At 38.7% G+C, this 19,115-nt stretch overlaps 1 long non-coding RNA gene across 1 annotated transcript in view; it reads left to right on the forward strand.

The window, feature by feature from the left end:
* Positions 1-19,115, forward strand: part of LOC130020152 (uncharacterized) — a 67,595-nt gene that overhangs the window by 35,944 nt on the left and 12,536 nt on the right. The window contains exon 2 of the long non-coding RNA XR_008791954.1: positions 10,494-10,617. This is a non-coding gene — a long non-coding RNA (uncharacterized LOC130020152). The remainder of the gene's footprint in view (positions 1-10,493; positions 10,618-19,115) is intronic.

The following is a 19,115-nucleotide window of genomic DNA, read 5'->3' on the forward strand; positions in this document are numbered from 1 at the left end:
TTCAGCCTTTCTTTCCTTCCACACTTCCTCACTTGGACACACAATCCTTCTCAATCTCTATACTTCCCCTGTGAAATTCTAGACTATAACTCCCTTTAAGAAGAGTGATGAGGGCTCAGCGGGTAGGGTGTTCGCATTGACAGCAGCCGACTCAGATTCGGTTCCCAGCATCCCATATGGTCCCCCAAGCACCACCAGGAGTAATTCCTGAGTGGAGAACCAGGAGTAACCCCTGTGCATTGCCCAGGGTGGCCCCCCTCCCTATACCCCCCCCCCAAAAGAAGAGTGATGAAAGGAAGAGAGAAGCAGTCACTTCAGATTGGTAGGTGGTGGCTTAAAAGCAAGAGAACATATTCAATCAAGGCTTATCCTGAGTGACTGAAAGACAAACAGATCTCCGAAGCTACCTGTCAGAATTTCAAGAGATTAGAAAGAAGCTTTAACAGATCTCAGCCACATACCCAGTTCAGATGACCTCGGGGACACCTTACTTTCTCTTTGAAGAGGCTCCTCAAAATGAAGAGCTCCTGCTCTTTAAATATGTTCTTTTGTGTGCCTTGCTCTACCCATTTGGAGTAGCTTTTTCACTGGAGGATTCTTAAATATCTTCTCACAAGTCTTTCTGATTCTCCTCCTAGAAAACTATGTTTTCTCTCCTTTATAATCCTTACTGCATACATTTTTAGTAATATCACTTGTCATTCCGTTGATCTTCTAGTTGCTCGAGCGGGTGCCAGTAACGTCTCCGTCTGTCCATGTCACATGCTAATGTAGCCCACTGGCGCCTGCTCGCTCCAGAAACACAAAGAGCCTCAAACCGACCGTTCAGGGTCTTGACGAAGAAGTCTGACCATCTTGTAGGTGGGCGGCCACGCATTCTTTTGACGTCCCATGGAATCCAGTTGGTAACAGCTCTAGTCCAGCGGTCCTCTCCAAATCGCATTAGATGGGGCTGGAGCAATAGCACAGCAGGTAGGGCGTTTGCCTTGCATGCGACCAACCCAGGTTCGATATGGTCCAGCATCTCATATGGTCCCCTGAGCACCACCAGGGGTAATTCCTGAGTGCAGAGCTAAAAGTAATCCCTGTGCATCGCTAGGTGTGACCCAAAAAGAAAAAAAAAATCAAATTGCATTACATGTCCAGCCCATCTGATTTTCGACGACTTGGCAGATGAGAAGGATTCCAGATTCCTTCTCCCACTTGAGTGAATGTGATATTCCAAGCATAGCTTTTTCGATTTGGGGAGACCCAAATAGCTTTCTCATCCTGTTTTAGTAATACAGAACTGTATCATTTCTTTGCCCCTCTTGCCCACCCAAGCCAGAGCTAGAGCTGCACAGTCTCCTTTCACCTGGGCAGGCAAGGGGAGATTACACATTAACAGATGTTCGCAGTATATCCAGGGGGCTCTCTCTCGCCACCTGCCTTTGGTGCTCTCGAACCACTTCCCCACCCAGGATGGCTGTTGCCTTGGACGGATGAAGGAGGAACGAGGGCCAAGCTGGTTGCTGATTAGTTGCCATTTATTCCATGTATCGTCTCTCCCAGCTCTCTCCAACCCTCTCTAACTCGCTCTACAATCCTCTCCAACTCCATCCGTCTATTCTAACCCCTTATCTCCTTCAATCTTCCTCGAACTCCCTGTCTCACACTCAATCTATAACCGCCCCCCCCCAGCCCCCCAGCCGCTCTTTTTTTCCTTCTCTCAACCACATCTCCTCACAGAAAGCACAATCAAAATGTTTTTCCAATCTTCCCGGCCACCTGCAGCCCAAGAGGGCAAAACAGCCCTTAAGGTGTATTTCTCTTCTCCTTAGACCAACAACTTCATTAACATCTTTAACTCTACTTCCTATTTACCATTTACCATTATGTATGGACACAGTAATAGACACGTTTAGGCTTTTAGGGTGACTCTCCTGGGAACATCTCACCACAGACTCAGACTACAGTGCTAGGCCAAATTAATCATCCCTAGCCCCATTAGAGTCCAAATCTAATTATTACTTTTTGGATCATGACAAAATTTGTCCATGACCAAGCTCTTAACTTATGGTTAAGCATTATGGCACTTTGACCAGGCCCATTTCAATGCCAGGGTAGCACATAGCTCCTGGTTTGCCCTGAGTCCATCCAGTCCTTCATCAGGACCCTGTTTTGGAGGATCTAGGAAGTAAGGGCAACTGAGGCTTAAATCGAGAGAGCAGATGCCCAAAAAGCTAATATTATCTGAAGTCAATCAACTCTCAAGCCACCGGCTTGTCTTTTTAACTGTCTTCCTGTAGCCATACCAAAAATAATTGCTCTGAAATAGCTAACCATGCAAAGGACAGTAAGGAGAAGAGAAAGACAACATGCACAAGTCAGAGTCTGATCAGGAGAAAAAAGTAATTGACAGGTTGAGAGAGCAATCAGCAAACACAAGCTCCCAGTGACCAGGGAGGAAGTGCAAACCAATGTTATCCTACAAAGAACTACGTCTATTTTGATTCTTTGTTTGGGTTTTGTTGCCATGCTTTGCTTTGCTCAGGGATTACTCCTGGTGGGCACCATATGCAGTGCCAGGGATCGACCCAGGGTTGTCTGTTTCCAAAGCAAGCACCTTGTGCTCTGTACTATCTCTCTAGCCCAACTCAGCACAACCATGTTTTATTATGATGAGGTGTCACCACATAAGCTTTCATTTTCAATTTTTAATCGTTTGTGCATTTTAGGTACTTACAAAATTCTTTTGTATAGGAAAAAAAGAGTAAACCGGCTTCTTTAGACTCTGATTTGTTATTTAGTTACAATCTTTTAAATATAACTAAAGTACAAACTGGCTACTGAAATTCATCCACAAACTACAGTAGATATTAAACTCACTTTATTTACAAACTACACCATTTTAAAATAGTATAATTTGGGGGAGCTAGAGATAGTACAGAGGGTAAGGTACTTGCCTTACACGCAGCTGACCTGGGTTCCATCTCCTGCATCCCATATGGTTGCCCAAGCCTGTCAGGAGTGACCCCTGAATGCAGAGCCAGAAGTAACCCCTGAGCATTATCTAGTGTGGCCCAAAGCAAACAAAACAAAACTTGAAAAAAATAGTATAATTTTAATTTCAAAAATACTTTCCTTAAAATTAGCCGTTCATCTCGTAAATATTCACTTTTTTACAAGGTGTATTTTTGAAACTTTAATTCCATTACTAAGTAAGCTGGGATTACTACTATTTTGATTTATGTACAAAATCTTCTTGTGTTGTTGATCCAAATTCCTACCCTTTTGATCCTTGGTTTTTGAAAATTCTGGATTAAAGCATGATCACATACAAAAGCGTTTTAATTTCTAACAGTTTTGAAGCCCTCCCTCCAAATGTTAAGATTCAGAGCAAACAAAAATGTTAACCCCAACAATTTTGTCAGACATATATTAAACACAAATAAAATCCTAATAGACAAGGACCCAAAATACTTTTATGTTATCTTGAGAATAACTCTTCTATCATGTTTCTGAATGGTAGCAAAGAAACCAAACAGGTAAATAAGAAATTCTACCTGTAACCAATAATCAGAGTAGTAACAGTACTCTAACAGTATCTGACATTTGCTCAACCTGAGTATTGCACAAATAATATTTCATCTGATCATTAAAAATTTATTAAGTAATCCAACTCTACATACTTGCATATTTATAATTCGTCTCCCTCCATTAAAACTTTTAAAATATAGCTCCATACTTTATGTTAATGTGAATATTTTAAATTTTTAATGCAGTGTACATTCCTTGCTTGTTAGTGATTTGATACTGGCAATAAATTTTTCAAAACAGCCACCATAGGCATAAAACCATTTTTTCTGTGTTGGCATAATCTGATGAATCTTCCACCAAGAGAAATAAGAATATTAAAAATATCATCATGTGTAGAACATCATAAGGGAATGATGTTTCACTAACATCATAAGAGAATTTCATGCCAGAAAATGCTTACCTTAATTTTTAATGATCAACTTCAGATTTTTGCATTTAATTTCTTTAAGTGTTCACTCACTTACAATTTCGAATCAATTTCCCACCAATTTATTCTTCAAAGACTACATCAAAAATTCTTGTCAGCACTAGGGGGAAAAGGTAGCTGGGATGGAGAGAGAAGCACTAAATAAATGATGGTTGGAGGGATCACTCGGAATAGTAGAAGTATGTTGAAAGTAGACTATAGACCAAACATGATGGTTGCTTGTTACCTGTATTGTGAACCATAACACCCAAAAGGACAGAGAGTAAGAGGGATTGTGCCTGCCACAGAGGCAGGAGGGGAGAAGGGGTGGAGGTGGGGGGAGGGATACCAGGAACATTGGGGGTGGGGAATGGGCACTGGTGGAGGGGTGGCTACTTGAACATTGACTGAAACGCAATCATGAAAGTCTGTAAGTCTGTAAATGTATCTCACGATGATTTATTAAAATTTAAAAAAAATTTAAAAGAATCCTTGTCAGCTCATACTTCAGTTTCAGTATTATTTATTTATTGTTACTTCGTATATCTGTGGGAGATGAGCAGAAATTCTCTAGTTCTTTTGTTTTTATAGGTGAGTCCACTTCTACGCTGACTTTCCCTGTTCCTTTTTAACCTTGTCCCTACAGCCAGACTGTGGGTTCAAATAAGTTCTCTGTTTAAGTGTGATTAGTGGTATTGAGTACTACTAACAGGACCTTGAATGTTAGTTATTTGCCAAGAGGTTTCAGCAGACACTCATAGTTAAGATACATTATGGGAAAAGAACACAAAACAAAATCAATGAACGGTAAAGGTGAAGGAAAACTTTCAAGGGGCCTCTCCTTGTGAAGTAAATCAGGACATGGAGAATCCTTCAACATTGAACTATAAAGTGTTATATGTACCAGAGAAACTCCGTAACACTCAGCACCAAGAGCTTTTATTAGGGATGAATCACAGAGGCAGCTTCTCTTTGGCATATACCAAGTTCTCAGACTTCTTGAAGGGAAAGGAGTATTTGGCATAACCTGTAGAATGTCCATGTTGTTGGAACAAATGGCTTAGGCACAGTGAGCTCTTTTAATCAGAGTGGGGCTAACACTCCTAAAATTCAAGTTCCAATTCAATCTTGCAAGCAGGTCTTCCTAAGGAGAGCAATCTCAGGCCTATTCTATTAACTCTTCTTTGAAAATGAATCTGTTAATCCCACTTTCTGGGTATCTGCCCCTCCTTCCACTAGCTCTAGAGAGATTGTCAATACTCTATACATAGTATTGACAAGCAAGAATAAGGTATACTGGATTAGAATACAAACTCAGACATTTAATTATACTAAAATTTATACAACCCACAGAACTTCCATGTCTTCATCTATAAAGTGAAAGTAATAACTGTAACATTTTCACAGTGTAATTATGGTAAAGGTAAAGGTAAAGGCCCTCCCGTTGTTCATCGATTTGCTCGAGTGGGCCCAGTAACGTCTCCATTGGAGACTTTGTTGTTACTGTGTTTGGCATATCAGACACGTCACGGGGAGCTTGCCAGGCTCTGCCGTGCGGGCGAGATACTCTCAGTAGCTTGCCCGGCTCTCCGAGAGGGGTGGAGGAATCGAACTCGGGTCGGCCATGTTGGCTGCGTGCAAGGCAAACGCCCTACCACTGTGCTATCGCTCCAGTAATTATGAGGGTTCTAATATAAAGCATTTTGAAGGGTGACAAGGGCTCAATTTTTGCAACCATGAATTTTCCCATGTGTTAATGAGGTGATTAAATAAAAGAAAAAGAGAATGGATACTGTGGTATGACCATTTAGTTTTGGTTTGTTTTGAGGCAACATAAATTTATATAAATATATATATTTTATGGGTATAATTTCATTCCTCTTCAAAGCTTACATCATCACACCACACCACCACCAAAGGACCTATATGCCTTCACCTCAGCTCATTGGACCCCTCACCCCTTCAATCTATCCTTCCTCTTTTTCTGCTGGAAAGCAGAGTTTCACAATCTAAGCCCATCAGCTTTTTTTCATTTGCTTTTGTCTATTAGCTTGCTTTTCTTCTCTATCTCCCATATGTGAATAAGATCATCTGATATTTGCCGTCTTCTTAGGACTTATTTGATTTAGAGCTTGTTTCATCCATCCTGCTGCAAAAGGCAAGATTTTATTTTTTTTCTTACAGTTGAGTAGTATTCCATTGTGTATGTATGTATACACACAGCACATTTTCTTTATCCACTCATATGTCCACTTGGGTTGCTGCCAGGTATTGGCTGTTACAAATAGTACTGCAATGAACATAGGTGTGAATAAATCTCAGATTAATGTTTCTATATTCTTCAGATACATACTTGGGCATCAAATTGCTGGATTAAGTGGTGGACCTTATTTTTATATTCTGAAATTTTTTCATGCCATTTTTCAATTTATATAGAGACAATTTATATTCCCACCCAAATGATGAGGTTTCCTTACCCCCAAAGACTCCTGGTGTTCCTGATTTTGTGATATATCATTCTTGCTGGTATGAGAAATTATGACATAGTTATTTTTATTTACATGTTCCTGATAGTCAGCAATGATAAATAATTTCTCGTGTGCCTATTGGCATTCTGAATGTAATCTTTGGAGAAGTTTCTTCAATTTTCCCCTCCTCCTTTTTAAATAAGATTTCTTTTTCCTTGTTTTTTGTTTCCTTGTTGAGTTTTGTGAGTTCCTGAGTATCTTGGATATCAGTCCTTTGTCATATGCAGCTTGTGCAAACATTTTCTCCCATTCAGTAGGGTGTTTTTTCATTTTAGTGATTGTTACTTTCACAGTGCAGATGCTCATTAGTTTGGTATAATCCCATTTGTTTATTTTTGCTTTTGTTTTCCTTGTCATTAGTGTTCTATCCCCAGATACACTCCGGAGGCCAATAGCATAGTGTTTTGCTCATGCTTTCTTCAGTATATTTTGTGCTTCTGATCTAACATTCAATTCTGCTTTCTTTTTCTCTTTGATTGAGGTAATAACATTAACATACAAGGTATAAATGTTTGTATCTTTTAAGAGTACAATGTCGCCAAACCATGCCCACTACCAAAATGCCAGTATCCCTCCATCATTGTTCTCTGGACCTTTTCCATCTACTTCCCCTGGTAACACTGCTCTATGGTCAGAGTCTAAGGCTTGTTTTCATTGTCTGTCACCTTTCTTTGTTTCTTTATACACCACAGATGAGTGGAATAATCCAGTCTTTGTCTTTCTCCTTCTGACTTACGTTGCTTAGCATAATCTCTTCCAGTTTCATCCATAACATCCAGTTATCTATTCCATTTGGAGTGAACTTGTTCTTTATAGAAAGACTTTATTTATCCTCCTGAAGTCAGGACTTCTCAAACAAAACTTAAATTAAACATGGTATCACACTAAAACATTCATTTTACTCTCTAATAATATAATGCATAAATCACAACAGAAGTTATCAATCTACTCAGAGCTTCCTATAACAAAGAGATTAGTTAGTCCTCAGCACTTACGTTGAGCAGTTTTAAAATGCAGAAAGGGAAGTGGAAAAACTTTGGTCAGAAAAATGGCAGGTTTTTATTTTGTTGTCATTGGAGATTGAAGTCATGGGAAAGCTGGAGACAAAATACTCAGAAGGGGCATCTAATGGGACAATTTATAAAGTATATTTGCCTTGTCTATGGCTGTACCACGTAGAATGTACATGATCTCCTTTGATCTCCAAAGCTAGGAGACATGTGTTCCTTTCTCTGGTTGATCCTGAGCTGGTAATTGTTAGAAAAAGAAAGAAGCTGTTGGTTATTTGCCAAGTCTTCATGCTCTGTGACGTTTGTTGTACAGGTTGTGGGTTGGAGTCTAGAAAGGGTTGCTAATGGAATTTGAGTTTGGAATCTAAGCTGTTTACAGTGTCAGAGTTCTATTGGAATATATATTTTGATCATTGTAAAGTCAGTTTCCTCAAGTGTAAAATGCAAATTCTTTGCAAGTGAAAAACCAATACTGTATTTAGGTGAATCATCATTTGCTCTTCTTCCCTTTCTCTCTCAGCCCTTACTGATTTTCCAGATAATCTAATATTGTCTTAGGTTCAAGCTGTTGCCACTTTCCCAAGTTTAGTATATATCTCTGACAAGCACATATCTGAATTTCTCACAACTCTACTTGTTGAAATTTGTGAGTGCAAACAAGTTGTTTGGTTTCATTTCATTCATTCATCAAGACTTACTCCTTTCTTAAGCCAGACAGGCTCTCTGAGTTACACCTCCTTCCTTTCACTATAGCACATGAAGATCCACTTGCTTGTGGAAATCATTCAGAGGAGACCTTTTTTTTAATAGAATCATGTGAGATACACAGTTACAAAGCTGTTCATGACCAGATTTCAGTCATACAATGATCCAACACCCATCCCACCACCAGTGTCCCCTATTCCCCTCCCACCACCTCTTACCCCCAGGTTTGTCATTGTCAGCTTGTCAATATGGCTCCATGGAAGGTTTCTGTCTCTGTCTCTCTCTGTCTCTCTCTCTACCTCCCTTGCCCCCCACCCCTCTTTCGGGCATTATGGTTGGCAATACAGGTACTGAGAGGTTATCATGTTTGTTCCTTTACCTACTTTCAGCTTGCAGTTCTTATCCAGAATGATCATTTCCAACTATTTTTGTCATAGCGGTCCCTTCTCTATCCCAACTGCCTTCTTCCCCAACACTTGACACAGGCTTCCAACAATGGACCAATCCTCCTACCCTTTGTTTCTACTGTACTAGTCAGAGGGGACTTTAGTGGCATTGAGACACCAATTCTGAGAGGCTGAATGACTAGATAAACTCCAAGGATGGGTACTCTATGGAAACATAAACTATATTTGGTCAAAATTAGAGTAAAAGAGAAAAGAGCTGTTATATTTCAAAAATTTAGAATGTATGCCTTGCAATGCCAAAATTTTATATTTTGAAAATCAATGCAATTATTTCCTGCTCTGAGATCCTAACCATAGAAAATCTTCAACCAGTATGATGTCATTAGTAATGAGAACTGTTGAGATAATTTCAATAGTAGTAATTAGAGTGTCGATCAAACAAATGATTTACTTTCTTTTATAAATTAAAATAGATTCAAGGCTATTCCTCTTGAATAGTATGGTTCTCTCACTCACTTGATTTCCTATCTGTTTTCTAAAATTGGAAGAAACAGTTGAAACTGCAAGTAGAAAGAATTAGACATAACCTGCAATTTATTTTTCCTCTGCCACATCCCTTAGTGAGCCATAATTAATGATATGCCACTAATAACTATAGCAATTATGGATCATTATAGTGATTCTGGTGCTAATTTTGTATTGGCGTCCATTTTCATTTGAGTCTTACTTGTGGGTAAATTTTTATTGAGAGAAGCAATAAAGAAAGTATAGCAGTGTATCTAGATTGTATGATTTTTAATATCCTCCATATGAAAGGAAAAGGAAAAAGTTTTTGCCAAGGAAGTCTTTTTCAGAAACCCAATATACAAAACAGATAAATGTGGTATTTGTTCTAATTCAAACTTGGCAGAGGACCAGGTGTCCCAATTAGTCTCAAGTTATTCTTCCTTATTGGCCCTGAAGGTGTATCCGGAGCCCAGCACCTCCTGACAACTATTTGAAAACCAACCTCCACTGACCTGCTACATGTCCCACCACTGACTGACATTCAAAATGACCGAATCACATCTGGGGAACATAATGTAACAAAATAGGAGACTAACACTCAAGAGTGGCCGAGATTAGTACCAGGAATTTTGCTCCATGGCTTGGATTCCAGCCACACATGCTAGGGGAACAGGGAGCTCAGATAGAGAAAGGAGCACCAAATAAAGGAAGTTGGGAGGATCCTCCCAGGATGGGAGAAGTATGCTGAAAGTAGACTATGGACCAAACATGATTGCCACTCAATGCCTCTTTTGCAAACCATAACACCCAAAAGGGGAGAGAGAACAGAGATTAGTTCTGCCACAGAGGCAGGGTGGAATGGGGGAATGGGGGGTGGGAGGGATACTGGGATCCATGGTGCTGGGAAATGGGCACTGGTGTAGGGATGGGTATTTGGTCATTGTATAATTGAAACCCAAGCACAAAATTTGTAAGTATACAACTGTACCTCATGGTGTCTCACTAATAAAAAAAGTTTTAAAAAAATGACCGAATCAAATGATGAGCTACTATTTCCATTAGTGTTATTGGTCATGAGATTCCTCAAGCAATATTAACAGTCACATGTTTTTAATATTAAATTTATTAAGGTTAACAGCTCATAATATATTTAGTTATCTTATTTATTTTATAGTCAGAAGTGTGATACATGTATTCATAGACACAACCTCACAATGACAAGGATAGTGGGAAAGAATTTAACTTTAAAAGGAAAGAAACCCTCCCGTAAGCAAAGCAACAACTTGAGGCTATTATTGCATATGAAATTAACCAGATTTTTAAAATGTGCTCTATGATCTCACTTTTACAGGAGACTTTTGGGGGAAGAGGCACACCCAGCATCACTCAGGGCTTAGTCTTGGCTCTTCATTCAGGGATCCCTCCTGCTGAGCTCAGAAGACAAAATGCGATGCCAGGAATCAAACCCAGAACAGGTACTTGCAAGGCAAACTCCTTAACCACTGTACTATCTTTCCCACCCCAATGAAGGAATTTTTTAAAAGGTAAAACTAGTAGAATTCTATAGGATCAAAGGGGTTGTAGAGGCAGAGGAGTTGAGGAAATGTAAAGATACTGCTCAACAATACAAAATTGCTTAGCTATAGTACTTGTTTTTTATTTCTCCATCACTTTCTTGAGAGCTTGTTTGGAGGTTCTAGCAGGGGAGCGCAGCTACTGATATAACCCTCGACGGGTCCATCTCTATTCAGGGAAGGCTGTCCTCTTCGACCAAGCATGCAGCCTCGAGAGGAATGCACATGGAGCGGTGAGGGAGGAAGGGGACACCTGTCTAGCCAGCCAGATCAGCTGAATGAACCCTGGCGATCAATGGGGTGACAGATGTCGCAGTCAGATCGCCCTCACATCCAAGCTACACATGACCTATTCAATATGCCAAACACAGTAACAACAAGTCTCAAAATGGAGACGTTACTGGGCCCGCTCAAGCAAAACGATGAACAATAGGAGGACAGTGACAGTGACAGTGACATCACTTTCTTGAGGGTCAATGTCTGGAGATGTTCATTTGAGCATGTGCTGCCAAGTAAAGAACATACTGAAAGAACCCTTTTCCAGGCCAGAGATATTATAGGGATTAAGGGGTTTGTTTTGTATCCTGCCAATCCCAGTTGAATCCTGAGTCCCATAAGTAATGCCACAGGTCACTCCTGAGTACAGAACCAGGAATAATCCCTGAGCACCACTGGGTATGGCCTCCCACAGCCCACCTCCCTCCCCAAAAAGAACCCATTTCCTTTATTTTAAGTTATTTATTCTTAATCTTTATTATTTCTTTGTTTATTTCTTGATTCAACAATTGGGAAACAAATACAGGGAGTAACCAAGTTAGAAAGATGTTCTATCTTAAACGAACTATAAAATTAACAATGTACCAAAATGAATCAGGAAAGACATTTTTCAGAAAAGGGATTTTTCTACAATAAATCTTTGCATTTAAAAGTCAGGAGATTAGAAAAAGCAGTATTGACAGCAGCATTCTTCACAATTTTTCTAAAATAGATTTTCTATGTCAAAACCTTGGAATCAATGTCCACATTCTTCTCAATATTCTTTTTCTTCTGCAGTATGTCTTTTCTATTAACTCCCTCACCACATTCTCAGGAACAGACAAGCAGTCCACACAAATATCCAGCTTGGATTTTAATTTTATAATATAACTATTTCAATACACATAGGAGAAAGAGGAGGAAGATTTTTCCCTCTTTGTTTAAACATTACTTGAAAGTGGGCAGGGATGACAATAATAAATTACCTAAAATTTTTAATGCAGGAGATAATTTTTCCAAGGGACTCTCAAAACTTTCTAAAGGTTATCTTTCTCAAAGTAGAATTTTCTTTTTTCCCCACATTCACTTAGAAGCAAAAATTGCTCATAGTGCAAAGGGGAATCTTTGACAAGTCCCTCATATTTTATTATTAGGAAAGGTTGTGAAGGGAACAGAATTTTATATATATTTTAAATTCTAAGTAATTCTTATTGGGTTTCATTCTCTTTGTTCCAAAGAGAAATTCTATTCTATTTCAGAGTAATTAGAATATGGCTATTTAGCAAATAACTGAACCTATTTGCTAAATATTGAAATAAACTTGTTCAATAACCAAAAATCTGAAAATTATAATTGACTATTGTTTTATATTATACATATAAACTCCAATGAACTATTAATAAATTGGACTCAAAGACCTCTCTCAGAGGCTTCATAACAATATATTAGATAAAGAAAAAATACATAAAACACAAAAACTCAAGCCTCAGTTGGATTATTTTTCCTTCTGAGGACGCAAAAAATAAAATTTCATTATCGTTAGTTACTAGAGAAAATCCTGCTTCCATTCTATTCATCTCATCCTTTGTATGTTGTTGCTGGTGCATATCAGTAAACTAGCCACATGAAGAAAGAAAAAAATAGATAAAGATAAGGTCCATTTGTTTTTATGTAATAATGGGCCATTAACCTTTTCAATATTGTTGTTTAAAAATATCAGTACTTAAGGCCAGAGAGATAGTTTGGGAGGTAAGGCATCTGCCTTGCATGAGGCTATGGAGGTTATAAGCCTCGTTTCAAATTCCTGGCACCATATACAATACTGTAAAGACAGCCAGGGATCATTCCTGAGCACAGACTCAAGAATAACCCCTGAGCACTGTCTCATACCAGCCCAAAACAGACAAATAAAAATAAGAATCTAGTTATATTCTAATTCTACCACAAAATTTGAAACTCTTCACTCCCTAAATCCTTTGAGTACCTGAATTAATTATTCCTATACAGTACTTACTCAAGTCATTGTTGGTTCAAAACACAGAGGACAGGGAATCTCTGCCCTCTTGGAACTAAAGACCCAGTAGAATTAAAAAGATAGGAACATAAATCACTATTTTTTATGGTGTCAGGGATAGAATCCAAGTCCTCAAACACGCAAGGCTAAGCCACATCCCCACCCCCTGAACATTTATCATTCTTAAGACAGACTCTAATAATTAAGATAATATTACAGATAAAATATGCGCCATGATGTACAAGGATGAAAAAGTCATTCCATGGGGATGTTAAGCTGGAATGTGCAGCTAACCAACTTCTATAACCCTGGGGGCATTTTCCATTACCAATTCAACTCAATGTCCCACATCTACATTATTCCAGTCTAAAGGGTGGTTTTGAATCAAGTGGGGTTAAATTACTTTTATTCTTCATGCTAAAACTATATGTAATATAGTTCTCAGGATTTTGATATAACTAGGTAAAGATTAAATCACTCTTAGCTCAATTTTCATATTCCAGGTGCCCAGAAATGTCACCTAGTCGGAGTACCTAATCCCCCTAGGACTCTGAATGAGCTGGAGGGGGCTTGTCCCTTTCTCTTCTTTCGCTTTCTGTTTGATTTCTCTTAAATATTATCTCTTTAAGTAAGAATGCCCAGTAGGATTATATACATTGCTTTGCTTTGCACAATTCTGACAATATAATAGCCTTTTTTTTAATGATGTGTATGTAATTTTCAGTATCTCAATAGGTTTTCATTATTTGGGGGAAATTGAGTACAATTCAGATAATATTGAAAAGGATATGTATTACATCTTATTTCTAAAGGGAAAAAAATAATGAAACCACCTAAATGTCTTTCCGTAGGCTATTTGAATAAATTATGGTACATAAATATAAAATAAAATTGAGATATCTCTACGCATTATTTTTTATAATTTTTATTTTAGTCACCATGATTTATAATACTGTCAATAACAGGGTTTCACATATACAGTGTTCTAATACCACACCCTTCCCCAGTGTCAGTACCCTCACTCTCACCCCACCTTAAGCCCTGTTCCTGTGTCCCCTGCCATCTCCCTAGCATAGTAAACTCTTCTCTCTAGACCATGTATCAGGATGCCTTGGCCATTCTTTAAGCTGCTAGAAACATTCACATTCTTAAAGAAAGCATTCACGGATTGGAGCTTCTAGCCAAGGTGGAGTAACAGAGACCAGGTTTACAGGGCCTGATTTTACTGTCAGTGGGCCCTACCTGACGCTCTCCCGCACTTACATGGATAGCAGCAGTTACCAACTGTTCAGAGCTTCCCATCTGGCGAGCAGTGTGTGCAACGCTCTCATTGGCTCCTTTTAACACACTCCTGGCCATCACCAATCCAGCATGCAGAGTTTTCCCTAACACTCTTCCGTGCCACTACTAGATTTAATACACAATTCCACCCAAACATCAGTCTACACGATTATTTTCCAATTAAATACGAACAAATGCATGCCTATTCAACCTCTCCTCAGTCTGACATGGTACCTGGTTGAAGAGTAAATCTCAGAAAACAAACATTAAGAAACTTTGTGGATTTTTCCTTTTTAAGGTGCTTACATCCTGGTTGAGTTTATATTTCTTGGGGAAAAATATCATTGCCTTTTTTTAAAAAAAAAAAAAACTTGGCCCTAGGTAAAATAAACTGTGTCAAAAATAAATTGGGAAGTTGAATAATAAGCTAAAATAAGAATTCAATGGATATATATTACATATATTATATTAATATATAATATATATCTTAAGTTTATTTTTTAAATTTAATTATAAGAGCACAAACAGCAAAATCCAAGACCCAGAAGTGCTCATGGTGGTGCTGGGGTCCTGGCAAGTGAGGGATAGAAAAAAGGCATCAACATATGACCTACCCCTGAGGCTACATCCTTGATCCAAAGGGTTACACTTAAGGTACAAATTCTAGAAGCTCTTTTATAGTCCAACTAGTCACAATAAAGAAAATGAAACCCTCGACTCTTGCTACCTAGTGTTCAAAACACCACAGAGTTTGTGAAATCCATATTTGATGCCAGATTTCTAAACAGTCTTTTTCCCTCCTTGTGTAAATGGGCCTAAAGTGAATATCGTTTTACCTCGATGAAAACAAAAAGCAAGCAATTTTTTCAGGCAGGAAATTGCTGAGAGATATAGTTAAACTGTGTGAGTTGAAGAACACAGAACTGACAAGCCGCACAGCAGTGGGTTGGTAATGAAAACAAGAACCACTGTAGAATGTCCAAAGAGAACCCAAGAAGGACTCTTAGCTTACAATGGAGGGGAGCGATTTGCCTTGTAATCTAAAAGTGCATTTGTCACGTCGTTAGCGCTGTGTCAATTCAATTCAGTCCAATAAAGCCTTCTCTCAGAGTCAGATTTACCCTTCATAAACAGGCAAAGGGAATTTTCATCTCACCAGTCCTAAAGTTAAGTGTCTTCAACACAAAAACACCATCTTCTAAAAAAATTACTTTCTCCTTATTTTGTATGACAAAACACTCTAATTTTCAATGAGTTTCTTTTTCACCAGATTTATTTAAAATGATTTCTACCCTAAGTCACACAGAAGATGAGGCAGGTGTTAGCAGCTGGTATTTAGAGGTACTTGAGAGATTGAGGATTATGTCCAAGGTGACATTGGACTTGAAACAGATCTATTCTTAAACCTGTATTTTTCCTGCTGTCTTCTTCTTTAGTCTTGCTGACCTTCAAGAAGTTTAAGGATGTCATCTTCTCCCAATATGAAATAAGAAAAAGTTCCTTGCATAATACCCAGATGACTTAAATCCTCTCTCACTTCGGTTTGTTCAGTCTGCTCCTGTAAGGAATTCTTGTGGTAATCACCTCCCTGCATCTGGCCTCCTACTCAGCACCCAGGAGATTGGTTTCTCAAAAATCACCAAGTAGTTACTACATTCATTGACCTTGCTCAGATTTTTTGTTTGGGGATCATACCTGGAAACGCACAGGGACCATTCCTGGCTCTGTGCCCAGAAGTGGACCCTGAAAGCATTTGGGGGACCTACAGACAGTGCCATGGAACTGCTAGACAAGCACCTTAACCTCTGTACCCTCTTTCAGAGACACTAGTTTTCTTTTTATTAGACTCAAAAATTGCCAAGTCATCACATGAAGTTTCGGAAAATTAAATGTCTCAGAGACGTTTTTTAGACTTGGGATAACAATAGTAAATTATCTTAAAGAACTTGTTTTTTAGATTTCTTTTTCTAGGCAAGTGATGGAAATTACATATATTTGTCTCATTTTGTTTCCACAATAATCCTGTGAAATGACTCTTTTACACCAGAGAAAAAGTGTCCCTCTTTTACATTGGAGAAAAGGTAGTTTTAAAAAAATGGAAAAATCTGTATCGAATGTAATATCATTGACTGGTGAACCTGGTTTCCTGATTGTCATGCCTCTCTACCACGTCATGGCTACATCTTCTCTGTTAGGGAATGTGATGGTTTGTGTAAAATAATTTTCCAGATCTCTTTTAAAAAATAGGCAAAATGGCATTTACCAGCAAAATTAAAGGTTTAAACTAAAATTTTTTTAAATCACTTTTTCATCAAACCTTAAAACAAAATGTCCTCTTACAGAAAGATTGTAAACTTAATATATACAGCTTCTCTTTGAGCACAGTGATACTCTGAACCTCTGTACGATTATTCTGTCCCGTAATATTCTGTAATGACCACTTCTTGTATTTTTGCCTCATCACTTGGTATTGATTCTTGTAAGTCTTGCTGATTTTCTGGATTTTTATAATTATTTCATACTACAGCTAATATACATTGGTCATTTTTAGTTTGGGTGTTTTTTTTCTCTTCTGTCATTTGTTGTTGTTTAAGACCACAAACTGCACTGCTCAAGGCTTACCCTTGGATCTTTACTCAGGGATCACTCCTGGCAGGGCTCATGGAACCATATGGAATGCCAGGGATCAAATCCAGGTCTGTCTTGTGCAAGGCAAGCATCCTACCTGCTGTACTATCTCTCAGGCCCCTACACTGTTCTTTCAAAGCTAGCTATTAGGAAATATTGGTATTAATATGAAGTGTTAATACCTTCTTGGAAAAAAACAAATAAAATCTTTTCTCTGTGAAAACAGGACGACTAATTTTTTTTTCTGTAAGCTAGGTATTTCTTTGAGACATGTTTCTTGAGTTAAGGGGTCATTCTTGAGTTTTTTTAAAGAAGGTGCCCTGTGGTGTGCCTTGGGAATTCAAAGATGGACAATCACATTTGGTAATAACACATACAATTCCTTAGCCTTGAATCTCTAACACTTTAGTAAGATATCTGAATATTTTTTAACTATAAAAAACACCCAAATATTTCCCAAACATAACTGAATACAAAACCTAATTTCCTAATTCACAAGACTCCTGTAGGGACTGGAGAGACAGTACTGGGATAAAGGCACCTGCCTTGCATGCAGTCAACCCTATTCAATGCCAAATACCACTCTGTCCCCTGAGCACAGATATGGGAACAGCTCCAGAACCTCAGGTAACCCAAGACTTCCCACAATTCCCTTCCCCAATGCCTATCCCTGCTAAAATAAGAATTCTGGGGGAAATGTTCTCCTACAGGTACATAGTGTTATAAGGTAAAGGTAAGGTAAAGGCCCTCCCGTTGATCATCGATTTGCTAGAGCGGGCCCAGTAACGTCTCCATTGGAGACTTTGTTGTTACTGTGTCTGGCATATCGAATACGTCACGGGGAGCTTGCCAGGCTCTGCCGTGCGGCCAAGATACTCTCGGTAGCTTGCCAGGCTCTCTGAGAGGGGCAGAGGAATCAAACTTGGGTCGGCCATGTTGGCTGCGTGCAAGGCAAATGCCCTACCGCTGTGCTATCGCTCCAGCCCAGTATATAATTTTAGAGTTAAATGGCACAAGATCCCTGGCCCTGCATATACTCACTTGAGTACACAACTGGTCAATCCTGAGCACAGAGCCTGGAATGGATCCTGAGCACCAGTGGGGGTGTGACCCAACCCTCCCCCAAATAAAATAAGAGTAAACAAAAACAAATTTTATTGCCAACCTCATTAAAAACCTTTATGAGAACATGAAAACGATTTCTGCACTCAAGTAATATTTTACATTATAATTATTGTGTTTTCTAAGATAGTCTCTCTTCTGGTAGGGAGAGACTCCTAAGGAGTGCTCAAGAGGACCTATGATACTTGACCTGCACAGTCAGATGGCTTAGCACTCTTCCCTGCAGTTTATTCTTCTCTGCACCAGGGTATGCCAGGAATCACCCCATGGTCCTGGGGAGTCCTGAATGCTAAGGATTGAAGATGAAGCAAAGTATGCACCTTTGACTCCCATGTAATCTCCTTACTAGAGCTTTATAAGCTTTTAAACTCTTCATCCTACCTATCTTTATAATTCACTATAGCTAAACAGAAACTAGCTACAGATGCATGGCTATGATAGTCATAAGTATGAAAGAGTCAGAGTTAATTGGAGTCAGGGAGATATTACAGGGGTTAACATGCTTGCCTTGCATTGAGCTGATATCATGTAGCTCCCTAAGCACTCTTAGGAGATACCCCCAAGAACAGAACAACGAGTATCCCCTGAATGCCATAAGTCATGGCCCCAGGTCCCTCCAGATAAACACTAATATGAATTTATATTAGATCACTATACAAAATATTTAGAATAGTAAGCTTTTAGACAGTGAAGTTAGCATTAAAAAAGCATGTTCTCATCATCAGAACTCATTGCATTTTCACACACCTCATTTCCTACATTATTCATTATTATTATAATGATTCTGTTGCTGTTATCTTTACAACTCATCTCAGTGTCCTGAGTAAGCATGATAAGGCACGCATCACTTTCCCACAGATACTTTTCAGCTCTGATCTGAACAAAGTTCATTACAATTTTTACACTTAACTGAAAAAATTAGAACAGGTAGACAGAAATCAAGAAAGGAAATTTTAAAAAGAGAAGGTAAAATGTATTTCTCTGGAAAAATTTTGGTTCCATATGTAGTCCTCAAGCAGGTAGACAATGCCAGATAAAGAAAAACCAAAGTTTTAGGAAGTTCTGTGCACAGACTTTGGTTTTCTCTCTACCATGCTTC

This window comes from Sorex fumeus, unplaced genomic scaffold (assembly GCF_029834395.1).
Source record: "Sorex fumeus unplaced genomic scaffold, SorFum_2.1 ptg000010l, whole genome shotgun sequence".
Classification (NCBI taxonomy): Eukaryota; Metazoa; Chordata; class Mammalia; order Eulipotyphla; family Soricidae; genus Sorex; species Sorex fumeus.